This window comes from Poecilia reticulata, linkage group LG6, assembly GCF_000633615.1.
Source record: "Poecilia reticulata strain Guanapo linkage group LG6, Guppy_female_1.0+MT, whole genome shotgun sequence".
NCBI classification, from domain to species: Eukaryota; Metazoa; Chordata; class Actinopteri; order Cyprinodontiformes; family Poeciliidae; genus Poecilia; species Poecilia reticulata.
This window is the reverse complement of record NC_024336.1, coordinates 23,776,710-23,789,479: the sequence shown is the minus strand read 5'-3', so window position 1 is coordinate 23,789,479 and position 12,770 is coordinate 23,776,710. Positions and strand designations below refer to the sequence as shown.

The following is a 12,770-nucleotide window of genomic DNA, read 5'->3' as shown; positions in this document are numbered from 1 at the left end:
TGATTTCATTTATTATAAATATAAACATAACATTAATTTGCTTTTCATGCACCTTTAAACACAACATAACTCTGTAAAAGCACATGCAGCCTGACAGCTTCCACTGGTACAAACCAAACTGGCATAAATATCTTGACTAAAAACTGAATGTTCCATAGTGCCTGCAGTCCTGCCACTGGCAGATGGAAATAATGTCTTTCACTGGGATTAATTTTATACTCCACTGTATGTTATTTATAAAGATTATCATTAAGAACATCTTGAACAGGAAACTCGCCAAATTAATTCAATTTTGGGGTCTTTTTTTTTTCTTTTTTTTATTGCCAAGCAATACTTATCTGCAAATGTAAATGTGATACCCCTGCTGCTTTAATAGGGAAAAATACAACAATGAACTTAAGTGTTGATGAAATAGTGACTTTTACATCTTTTACACCAAGTGAACAAAATAAAGTTCAATCACAGAAGCATAAACAGAGATATTCATAAATACGGTGAAGTGATGAGATACAATTGAAATCGAAGTCAATCCATTGGTGACTGACAAAGATGAGCAAAATTTGATTTCCTGACTAAAATGTTTTGCTCTACCTTCTGAACATGCAATGTTTCTTTTAATTAGCCATTTGTTGTGATGTGCCTGGTTTGCTGGATAAATGTTGTGGGAAGATGAGTGTTTTCTCAGGAATGGGAGGGTGCAGTGGGTCCTGGAAAGATCGGACGGTGATGTGAATGTGGATGTGAACATAATTAAATTGTTGTCATGGTTACCAAGAACACGATACTGCAGTAAGAGTCAGTAAACAAGGTAACTTAGACTAAGCTGAAAAAGAGGAGCTTAGAGTACTTCTCTGAACTCTTTAGTCAGCAGATAAATAAATGGAGCTAACAAAATAGTACACAATGTGTTTATCGTTCCAGGAAATCCACTTGTTGATTTAAAAATTGAGAAGTGTTCTGTTTAAGAAAAAGAAAACTTTTTCTCGTGATGATTTCTTTTTGGAAGGAAAATATTTGTAACATGAAACATCAGAGAATATTACAGAATCCATCTTGTAAATATACACAGTATATTTTTTACTTTTACTTTCAAGGCCCGCTCTGCTTAAACAGATGATTGAATTCTTTACTTTTCCCATGAAGGGAGTAGGAATGTCCATCATAGTGGCAGAGCTTTATCTGAGCAGCTGTACCAAAGCCTCTGAGACCCTGGAGGGAGATTCTGAGGGAGTATCTCTGCTTGCTTTTATGCTAGGGGATTAAAGTCACTATTCTAAGACACAAAAAATAAGATACAACTGCTGTGCTTCTTTTTACTTATAGAAGGATCTGTGGTGGTTAGCATACGCATCACGCTTGATGAATCTGTGAAAATCTCTCATACATGTTGTTTTACTGTTATCAGGTTGGACATGTTGTGAAACCACCTTTGATGTTGCCCAAGATTAAATATTAAAATTAGAGGTTTTTATGAGCATGAGTGGTCGTAACCTGTTTGGTGAATTTGGTGAACAACCCCACCGGTGCCACTGGGCTTATGACAAATAACCGCCCCCTAGTTTAGGCGCTATCAGGCGGTGGGAGCTTGCATGTCACCCCTGATGAGATGACGCCCTGGGAGAAAAGGGTGATTTCTTCACAGATTCCCAGTTGGGTTTAGGTCTGGACTGATTTGATATGAAACATTGCACTGCAGCTCTATATGTTTAGGGAATGTGGATACTGGTTGGCATAGTTCTTTTTTTTTTACTTTTACATATCACTGTACCTTCTATAGATGTCACCTGAAACACTATCTTATCTCATCTCGCCTATTCCCATAAAGAAATTAGTTCATGTTGAATGAGTGCATATGAAATTAAACTGCATTGGTTTGCAGTTTAAAGCATGACTCCATCTTAGCAAACGCTTGTGTTATTCTCAAAGATCTGCTCCATGTGACAGTGGTTTATTATTCCCTCTGGAATTTGTTGGTTACTGGTAGACCGGCCACTCACCTTTGACCTTCTTTAATTTGATCTGGTCCCCAGGGCTGGACAAGGGTGTTGGCGGGGGAGGAAGGACGGCGCTGTTAAGTGAAATCAATCAACACCCTGCGTCACAGCTCACCATCTCGTCTTCAATGTGTGAAGTCTAAATAATTCTTTGACACCTGCCACTCTAGGGTATTTTTTTTTCTTAATTAGGATACGTTTGTCTTTGCATTGTTTTTGATAATATACTCTGATACAACATAAAAGCTATCAGACAAATATGTGGGACAAACATCATGTTAATGTAGGTAACATTAAAATATGTCCACGTGAATTATAATCTGAGATTTAAACACAGCAAAATATCCATTCTGCAATGTGGTCTTTTGATATTTCAAATGCAGTAATGTAGTTCATTCGAAAAACTTTTAATAATTATATTCAATTTGTTCAAAAAACTTTATGAATTCCAAGGAAAAAATAGAAGTTGCTATAATCCATCAGATATAGTTGCTCTAATTGTTTTTCTTCTTGATAAATTTGAACATTTTGTTTAAAATAGAAAAGAACAAGCAGTTACTCTGCTGAAATTGTTTTTGATGTCCTGGATTTATATTTTTCTCTTCTGAAACTCGAGTTTTCAACAGTAGATGTGCCGTAAAATAGGGGGAAGGCTCATTAAAAAGCAGAAAAGACGTATTTTTATATAAAAGATCATGTGCTGTTCAGTTGGTGCTGGTATTTGTTCATTCTTAAAATTGAATTTCACATGTGGTTTTCACGCTCTTCTACTTTAGGCATTTCAGCACATAAGACTGATAATGAGCCATCTATGAATGTTAGCAAATATGTATGGTTTGCTTTACAGTCTTTTATTTAAACTTTTTCAGAAAATCCAGTCACTTTACTGTCATGAGGGGTGGTTGATAGCGGTGAGGAGATGACGCTTAGGCCCAGGTTATGATGAAAAATGATGAATTTAATGACAAAGATCTCACAACAAGGAACAGCGGGGAAACAGCACGAGGAAAACTGGCAGCACGGAGACAGGTGACATCAATAGACAAGGACCCGACAAAGAACACAGACAACAGGGGAGACTAAATACACACGGGGCAATCACGGGAACGAGACACACCTGGGAGACAATCAACGGGGAAAGACGCAGAGACAGGACTAACAGGGAACAGGATCACACAGAAACTCAAAAATAAACACATAGAAACACGGATCATGACATTTACATTAATTGACAGTTGGTCACCTTATGACACAGACTGCTGTGGGCATACAAAAAGGCACAAACACTATGGAATCAGTGAAGTAGCTGCAGTTCTGTTGGTTGCCACTACATAGTCCACTTTACAACTTTGTACTTGCTCAACTTTACTGAATTAAAGATGCAACTGCAGCTACTGTTATCTAAGCTGGTCATTTCACATGTCGAAGCAATGTATGAAGAAAATGTTTCAGCCCTGAACTGAGAATGCTGTGTGAAAGGGATTAAATTTGCGTTGTTTATTTTTATCTCTGAAATGTGCCCCAACATCAAAGATGTATCAGGATGAACCAGGCTATTCAGCTGAGCTGGACATGTGGTCCCTGCTGTATTTAATTAGTCTGCACATAGATTTCAGAGGTGATATGAAGTGTTTGTTCGTTTTTAGGTGCATTACCGCATTATTACCATACTCTGTAACTCCAAACTGAAGATTGTGACTATAAAGCAGAGCTAAGGCAGCATAATACTCACATCAACAATAAAAAGGCAAACATCCAGTGGGCACATCTGTGTTATCCCACCTTTCTATTTTTATGAAAGAGGAAATTCAAATTTTTCACATGACCTATGTGTAATCTACTTGTAAAACTCTCTAGTGGCCTCCTTTTTCTCTAGTGCATAATCTTGAAAAAGAACTAAGGAATAACAGAGTGGTTCCACATTTCTGAATCAACCCCACTTCTTTGATAATTGCTGCCAGAAGAGCAAAACAGGAAGCAGCCTCATGCCTATGAGGAGGTGCAATCATAACAGTCCTTTGGTAATATCTTTCAAACAGCGTTGAAGCTATTTGCATACAACTCAACTTGAACTTCCGTTGAGCTCTAGCTACAAAAAAAAATGTTTCTTCGGTGATACTGTATTTAATTTCTTTAAAATAAACCCATTCATACAATTGCATGGACACTTTTTTATTTCCTATTTTGCTGGGGTCATAGCGCTAATTTAAAACTGGGATACCATGCAGTGACTTTTTGTTCCCCCTTTCCAACAAGCAAACTAAAATGGCAACATTCAAGTGCTTCCACATGTCGGACACATAATTAGTACCACATAATTAGACAAAATTTCACTTTCCATTGTGTTACTGTGACTTTTTTTATTATTTTTCACCACAGTGTCTGAAACAGATCTTTGTATTTGTGAAAAATGGGATGGTTTCATGTTGAGGTCAGCCACTTGCTATAAATTACTGCCATTTCCCCCCCTTCTTTTCCTTTTTTTACAAAGAAGTTCAAATCTGTTTGGAACTGTGAGACAGAAGAGCTCTTAGGCAAAGAAGCTTGTCTGTGTTCTGCAGCAATAATATTTCAAAGCTGTTGTCCCCTGCGGTTATAAAGGGTTCAGTCAATTCATGTTGGCAAAGGTCAGGTCCATCTGGAGTGGTGTTTACATTCTGTGGTAGCCTCTTTCTTCAGACATCATCTGGTGAATGGTGTCATACACACTCCAAATCCTACAGTCTCGTCCTGGTACAGCTGGCATTCTAGCCAACCTACAATACTTGGCATGTGAGGAATTTTGCTCTCTCCATTTAAAACACAAAGATGGACAAAAGAGCAATTGATTATATTATTCATGCCTCTTTGTCTTTTTGCTTGTATTATCGTTATAATATGTTTATCTATTTGACAACTATAACTGCAAATAGCAAAGTTAAGTCAGTGTTTTAGCATTAAGAAGAGCAACTTGCTGATTTTCTACTAAAATATTTGAATTCATCCTATTTATGATGTCAGTCTGAATGTTTTTTTTTTTTTTACATGGAACACAATGAGTGCAGATTACAGTTGGTAGACCTGATGTATTCATGAGCATTATGAGGCGAGCATCACACTTTGAGCAGACGTCAGCTCTGAAATTATAAGGTTGCTTTGCTTTGTCGTTGCTGCCTCTCAGTACAAACTGCCATATTTACTCCAGTTTAAACTGGCAACCTTCATTTAACGTTAACTGTCACAACAAAGTGCAACAAACTGCCCTTCAGACACATAGGTCCATTTAAATTGTTATCCACCTCACTGCCAAATAAATAAGAGATTTAAAAGTAGCTAGCTGGATTCCTGAGATGATCTTAATAATATTTGTTGATCTTCATGCAATGATTTAAAGCTGCATTTCATTTGAACTCAAAGGTTAAAACTTTCAATATCCTAGACAGAAAAATCAAAGTTGAAATTCTGCAGTGGAGAATCATCCATTGTTCTGGCTGATAGGCTGCTCTGATGGTCTGCTCTGATGGTCTGCTCTGATGGTCTGCTCTGATGGTCTGCTCTGATGGTCTGCTCTTCTCCTTCCTAGATTGAAGGGAACCATTTCCTGGGTTGGGCTGTGGGTGACCCCTCTGTGGAGACGTAATCTGTACCTAGGAGTAAAGAGTGTGTATGGGGAATGAGACTGTGGGTAGCATCTATTTTTGTGTCTGTTTACACTGGGTGAGTGGGTGTGAATTTCAGTGTGTGTGCATGAGTATGGAAACATGTCATTACGTCTGTGTGTGTCTGTTCATCTGTCAGGTTGGGTTTTGGGCTGCTCCCTTCTTCTGGATCATCTTGGGCCCCCCACCACATGTGGGGAACCCAAAGGCCACTGCGTTCGTGGCTCTCGGTGTCCGTAGCTGGGTGTTCGGCTATGTGTGGCTCGGCCTGGTGATGACTTGGCTGGAACTGGCCATCCTGGCTATGTTGTGTGGTGTGCCCTCAGGGCTCGGGTCTTAGTGTAGAGGGTGTAGCAGGTTGCCAGTGGAACCTGTGGACACGTTGTTGCAGTCCTGGGGTCTCCCAGTCCAGGGGAGCAGTTATCTCTTCCATGGTAATCCTCCATGTTCATATTTGTGGCTCAGGTCTTCCTCATGTTATCTTTTGGGGGGGTGGGGGTCGGTGGGCTGGTAACTGGTCATGATGAATTAGCCAAGTTTTCCTGCATCTTTTTTTTTAAAATAAATGACCATATGGTGAATCTTTGATATGTGATTTTCTACTCTTAAATATATATTTAATCCTTTATATAGCTTAATAATACCCTATTATTATTATTATTATGTTAAAATCCCTTTATTGACATAGGAGACACTTTATTTACTTATCACTTTTGGAGCACAGTAGCTGGCTATTGAGAAAGACAGCAATTTCCTAACTCTTACTAAAATTGCACTTTCCTGCAAGGTGCTTAAACTATTGGCATAGTCAAGCTACAGTTTCTGACTAATTTATTGTGACAGGCAAGTTAACATTAATAATCGCTCTAACGGTTGTACCTATACACTCACAACCGCCTCAAGGAATCTGGAATGACCTTTCAAAGAGGTTGAATATCAGCATGCTCTGTGAGCACTGGTAGGCAGGCACTGGTCACGCAATCAGATTACTGCACACAATAGACACTGCGTGGGCTTCTATGCTCCAGACCTGCACTCACACACAGACACAGTCTTTGCCCCAAAGGGACGAGGACATAATAGGGTACATCATCCATTCTGACAACAAAGCCCAGTGATCGTACACAATTAAGAGCAGTTGATTGAATTATCTCATAGGTCTAACTCCAACCACTGAGAGCATTTTGCAGTCACCAGATCATAAATATTGAATTTGGGCTTGTGTATGCACTGAAGCAGTGACAGGGAGTGCGCCGTTTCAAGGAGCACCTCCCTTCCCCTGTCCACTCCTCTCCCACCCTTCCACAGAGGCAGCCTATGATGTAATGCTACTGCTGCTGATAGAGCAGCCCCCTCTCTCTTGCCTTTTTTTTTTTTTTCATATTTTCCTCCCCTCCCCTATCCGATCTGCTTCTGCTGGTGCTGATCTCACCGGCGGTGATAGTAGCTGTGGATGCATGCGTGCGGTGCCGGCTTAGCCGCATCCTTGGGCATCTCTTGAGCACCTCTTGGGATTCCTACGGAGATTCTTTTCCTCTGTCACCACTTGCAAGAAAGAACCTCCAACTGACCTTGTCCTCTGCTGATAAAAGGTAATTCAACTGGCTAATGACAGAGGATATTAATTGCAAAGGAGAGAAAAGAGATGGAAAGAGTAAAAGAATGATAGACAGCAAGGTTGACGGAGTGTGCAGTTAGCTGCAGAGTAAATTGTTCTGCTTCTTGTCGCCTTAGTCCTGGATGCCATAGCAATTGCTCTGTCAGTGTGCGTGCATGTAGTATGGTGTTCGTTTCCATGGTAAAGATGAGACAGATTCCTGTGCTGGCATTGTGGAGAGCTGCAATTACCTTTTTAGTGTGGAATGATTTCTCATCACTTGTGCAGCGGCTTGGAGACGTCGGACAGATTTCACTGACATTTTTCAAGATCTCTAGTATTACTTCACTTTTTGAACCTAAAAGAGTCTGCTTGTATGAGGTTATAATTCGTTTTACTTTCTTGGACCATATGGCTGACTTTGACCTGCCTGCTCTACAAAAACTGGGCGTGTACAATGAGCGTCATCTAGCCAAGATGAGTGAACCAGTGGTTGCTTTCTGCATGCAGATTTTTGACTGTCATGGACAAGAACAGAGGTTTACAGTGTATCACTTGGATGCTGAGTCAAACACTTCCCTAACTTAAGGTGTTTGGATTTAACGCATGATCCCAAATTGTTTTTTTTTGTTTTTTTTATCTACAGTGAGCCTTTATTTCCAGGAGTTTTCCTAACCATAACTCATGCTCTAAATCAAATGGTAAGTTAATATTTCATGTCTCAGTTGCCTCACATGTAGATGCCCTTATAACTAATTCATCCTCAGGATCTTCCCTATGTTAATCACCGCTCGTCTGTGCTTCTTTTCGTTTAATTGTAGCCATTCATCTTACTGGGTCATTTCCCAGAGTGCACAAACCAGCAGGAGGATAATGTTTCTCTTTATTTGTAATTGGTATAAGGAACCAATAATTATCTAATTGAAATTGTCAGTGGCCCATTGGGATCTGGATCTGTCTGTGGTGAGGAATCCTGAGTAACCAAGATCCATGAAACACTCTGTGATTGTTCTTTAAAGTTTTCTAGTTTTGCCGTACTGGGGAATAGTAATACTGTCTACAAAGAAAGGCTTGTAAAGTACAATAACTCAAGGTATGCTAGGATATTTTAGGGTATTTTAAGTGATTATTTGATGTTAATTTATCTTTTCAAATGTCAAGGTAGACTTTTGTGGATGTCCTTCCTCACTGTAGTTCTGTCATCCACATTAGCAGCATTACCTTTTATAATGCCATTTCAGATGTACTGCATTCACTGTAGCTCTCATTTTAACCCATAGATGTCGCCACAAAAACAATCTGCTTCTCTTCAACAAGTGGAACCTAAATAAGAATCTAGAAGAATTACATTTTTCATCTAAAGCCTAACCGTATAATACTTTGAGGCATTGTTTTAGCTTAACCTATATCTTTGGATGGGGTTTATAAAAAATGTTTCCCGACTTTTACTGAAAACGAATCGCATGTTTGATTAGTCACCATTTGATTATTATTTTTCTACAGATCTAGCCGATTGACCATTTGATTATTGTTCTTTTGTGGCCTCCTTATTGTGAAGAGACTGCAGCTAACTTTGTGCAGTTACGTTTTCCATGGTGAAAATTGCCCTTACAGGCTGTGCTCCAAATTATCTTTCAAAGACCTATCTGACACTTTTGGTTTGAGCACTCTTGTGTTTGATTAACATGTTGCTCTCATTAGGCCATGTTCCAGGGCTTTTAAGCACACTGTTGTCCAGCCTCTTATTAAAATGCAAAGCCTTGATCCAGCTGTGCTGTCTAACTACAGAACAATGTAAATGTTGAAGGTTTTAGCAAAAATTTGTTTCTATTCAACTTCAAAGATTTCTAATCACCTTCAACATTTGTGGAAAAATTCCAGTGTGGTTTTTGACCACATCCCACTACTGAGACATGTTTTTGAAGAGTTTTTAATTACAATAGCTTAATTGTTGACTTTGGAAATTCTGTTTTATGCTTTTGGTCTGACATTGTGAATTACAATATGTTGCTTCCATGACTTGAATTTGTAATTGATACTATAAACCTTGCTGTCGACTGGTTTAAATCAATCTGAGAAATAAGAGCTTGTCAGCAGAATTTAGGACATTGCCCACCTGGAGCAGAACGGCACAAAACAGCACAGCTTGATGCGGCTACATCTGTACACATTGCATGTGCCTTTAACAAACATTGTATGCTTCATGCTAAAGTGCGATAAAACAGACTAATATTTCTGTGGATTTGATTCAAATACAATTATCTACTTATGCCAACAGATGGCTTTTCAAGGCAAACATTAATAAATTGCTTACTACACACAAAAAAAAAAAAATACACTAAAATAAAGCATGTGGTTGGTGCACTGAACACCAAGCAAATGCTGCTAGTGTAGGTTGCTTTACTGAAAATAATCAGGACATATATTTCAAAAGAGGGTCTAATGCCACAACCCTGAGTTGCCCTTTATGGTCCTGTTCTTAAATTGCTTTTCTCAGTTATTTAAGATTTGGATGTAGTGTTTCCAAGTTCTCTCAAATTGGGAAAAACTGGTTAATTATATTGTTATGACATGTTTGTGCAAATTCCAAGTCATTCTAAATGCTATGAAATATTTACACATTAAAGAACCGGAAACACTTAATACGTTTATTTCGCACCACCTGGACAGAAAATAATAATCTGTATTTTGGTTTGAGTCAGTCATCTCTCTAATATAATAGCTAATATTTTAACAGGCACTACAGAGCAGAAACACATAATTTCAATCTTGATTTCGCTGCCTTCCACTCCACTCACAGACTAATTACAAAAATTTTTACATCTATACTTTAATACTTACTCATGTTCTCACCACCCACACCAAAACAGCACCCACACACACCAGGTAGTTTCTTGTTTTGCTGTTGTTTAAAGCTCATTTTCTTTCACCTGACTTGAATAGGAAACTCCTGCATTCTCAATCCATCGTATTAGCTTCTTTTTCAGCATACGTTGATTTTACAATCAACTTTAAAATTGTGAAACTTATATACTTGACATTGACAGTCATTTTGAGGAATCAATACCAACACACAACACAACACCACTGCAGCAGAAGACGTAATGCAAGAAGAACATATAATCAAAACGTTGTTTGGAATCGAGGCATTTAAAGTAGCATTGTTGCTATTTCTATATCCAGGTCCTTGTTGTATTGCCACTCAAGACAATTTTCGTTGATTAGTGGCAATTTTTCATTTGAAGATGGCAAGTAATTAAAGTAAGGTTGTGTTAAGTGTTAGGCTTGCTCATTAATAAAGAACAATAGACATGGAAAATAAAGATAAATATTCAAATACAAGGGATTTTCAAGCCCTGTTTCTCCAAATCGCATGTAATTCCCTATGTGTCAGATATCAGAAAGAGAGATAGTTAAGAGTTAAGTGTTCACTGAGCTCAGCTCTTATGTGAGAAAAGGCAGAGGTAATTGATTTTATGTCAAATTTCACTTAATGAGACTCCTAAGACCTTCTGGATGTCAAAGACTATCAGTGTGATGTAGGCCTGCTGATTTACATGAAATGTTTTTTTTTCTTCCCCTCTATACTTTCTGTCAACATTCATTGAAAATGCATAATAGATTTTTACATCATCTCTATGAATGCTGATGTCAGACCATGTCAGTCCAGGAATTAGGGATTTTTTTATTAATTGGATAAAATTGGTGTTTGGAGGTATTTCACACAATGGAATAATAAAAGCTGTAATTGAGTTTTTAGTGCTTATCAGTTTTGACTAGTTTTTGTTTTGATAACAAACAAAAAAAAACTTCAAAATAATAATAGATACTCATTAAATATTCCTAATTTATTTGCAACTTGGGAACATCTGCTGCACCCTATACTCTGAACAAGATAAGTTTAAGTTTTATCAAGGAATAGTGAATAAAACATTAAAAGGCAAAGGTAACTCTGTATGAATTTAGATTATGTTTGTGGTTGTGTTTTCAGCCAACGATGTGTAACTAAGCAGAGCAGAAACATACCAAAACATATATGATGAAAACATTTCAGAATTTGAAAACCAACATTTATGAGGGTGACATAGGAACTTTGGCCCTTATTACAACCAAAAGGGAACCTTTAAATTTTGGAAAAAATGATCAAAACTATTGAATATCCTGACATGTACAGCAGTTCATTGCTCATTTATTTAAGTTTAAAAGGTTGTTTTCTGAAATTTTGTCAGGTGAAAGACATGGAGCAATGGTTACATTTTCAGTGTGTCTTTCAAACATCTGTAAACTATTTTACAGGTTTCATCAAACATTCGAAAAACATTTTTTTGTTTACTGAAATAGATGGAAGATACCAAGATTTTTCATTTTATTTTAAAAATCTGAAAAGTCAAGCATCAATTTACATTCATCCATATTACTCATATTACTGATTGAAAGTGGCATAAATAAAGCATTGCCTCTTGGATATCTATTAAGAGGATTGTGGATTAAGTTAATCTCAACTTGCATTTAAAATGTGTTTATGCTTTTCTGGTGATCTGGTATACCCTAAAGAGGAAGCCCACCCTCATGAGTTTATAGCTTAGTCTTCTATTAACTTATACAACGACTAGCATTGCAAAAAAAAAAAAAAAACTACCACATTATAATCAATTTCACAGCTTTACTTTATGACATGAGCTGCGTGCTTTGAGAGAAGGGAAAAAAGAGCCGAGCTGTCTCAGTATGGAGGAGGTGTATCTGTGTGGGGGAGGCAGACCTGAGTTGGAAATCGCAGACGAGTTGAGCCGCTGCCACGGACGTGGTGGGCCACCTGAGGAGCGCTCGAGCTGTTCCTCTTGCTCCGTTGAATTTCAAACAAGCCCACTTGCTTTTGGAGAAGAGCCACTTGCTCTTGTATGACAGCATGCTGATCTGATAAACTGTTTAGCTGTCTAATCTATCAAATGTACTGTTCTGTTAGCTAGTGAAACAGAGAGTATATGGAGCAACAGATACATATTGTGAAAGAGCGCATGGTGTTAGAAGTCATACAGATTGCATGAGGATGTGGTGAACTTGTGACCGGAGGGCCGGGAACTTTAAAGGCAGTTTCACACTTAGTAATATTTAGATAACGTTGAGAAATCCTGGATGAATCCAACATCCTTAATACAAGACAAGCCATGATCTAAATGCCCATAAAACACATACTGCCAAGGGTTGGATCACTTTCTTGCCAGAAGGCACGAGTCCCACAAACCCCTTCTGCTGGAAGCTTCATGGAGGAAAAAACTAAAGCTTTTTGTTGTTTTAGACCAAGCCAAGGTATCACAACTTCTCTATTTCAACAAACAGAAACCCCCTACAAAACTCACATCATCCTCAGGCTTCAGTATGTGTGAAGGGAAGATGATTGATCGTATGCCACTGGTGTTATACACCATGTAACTTGTTCTCATCATGCTCTATCCCAAAATGAGTCACACATCACAGTTTTCCCTCCTGAGCTGGAAACATTTAACTCCAGAAGTTTAAAAAAAATAAAAAATAAAAATAAAT

At 38.1% G+C, this 12,770-nt stretch overlaps 1 protein-coding gene across 3 annotated transcripts in view; it reads left to right on the top strand.

Moving 5' to 3' along the window:
* The first annotated feature begins 7,014 nt into the window (after positions 1-7,014).
* Positions 7,015-12,770, top strand: part of sema4ba (sema domain, immunoglobulin domain (Ig), transmembrane domain (TM) and short cytoplasmic domain, (semaphorin) 4Ba) — a 57,197-nt gene continuing 51,441 nt past the window's right edge. For 2 of the 3 annotated variants that reach the window (XM_008412341.2, XM_008412340.2), the window contains exon 1: positions 7,015-7,224. The gene's annotated coding sequence lies outside the window, so the exon portion shown is untranslated. Of the gene's footprint in view, positions 7,225-7,875; positions 7,931-12,770 lie in introns of all 3 variants that reach the window. The other variant, XM_017305508.1, reaches the window with a different exon arrangement.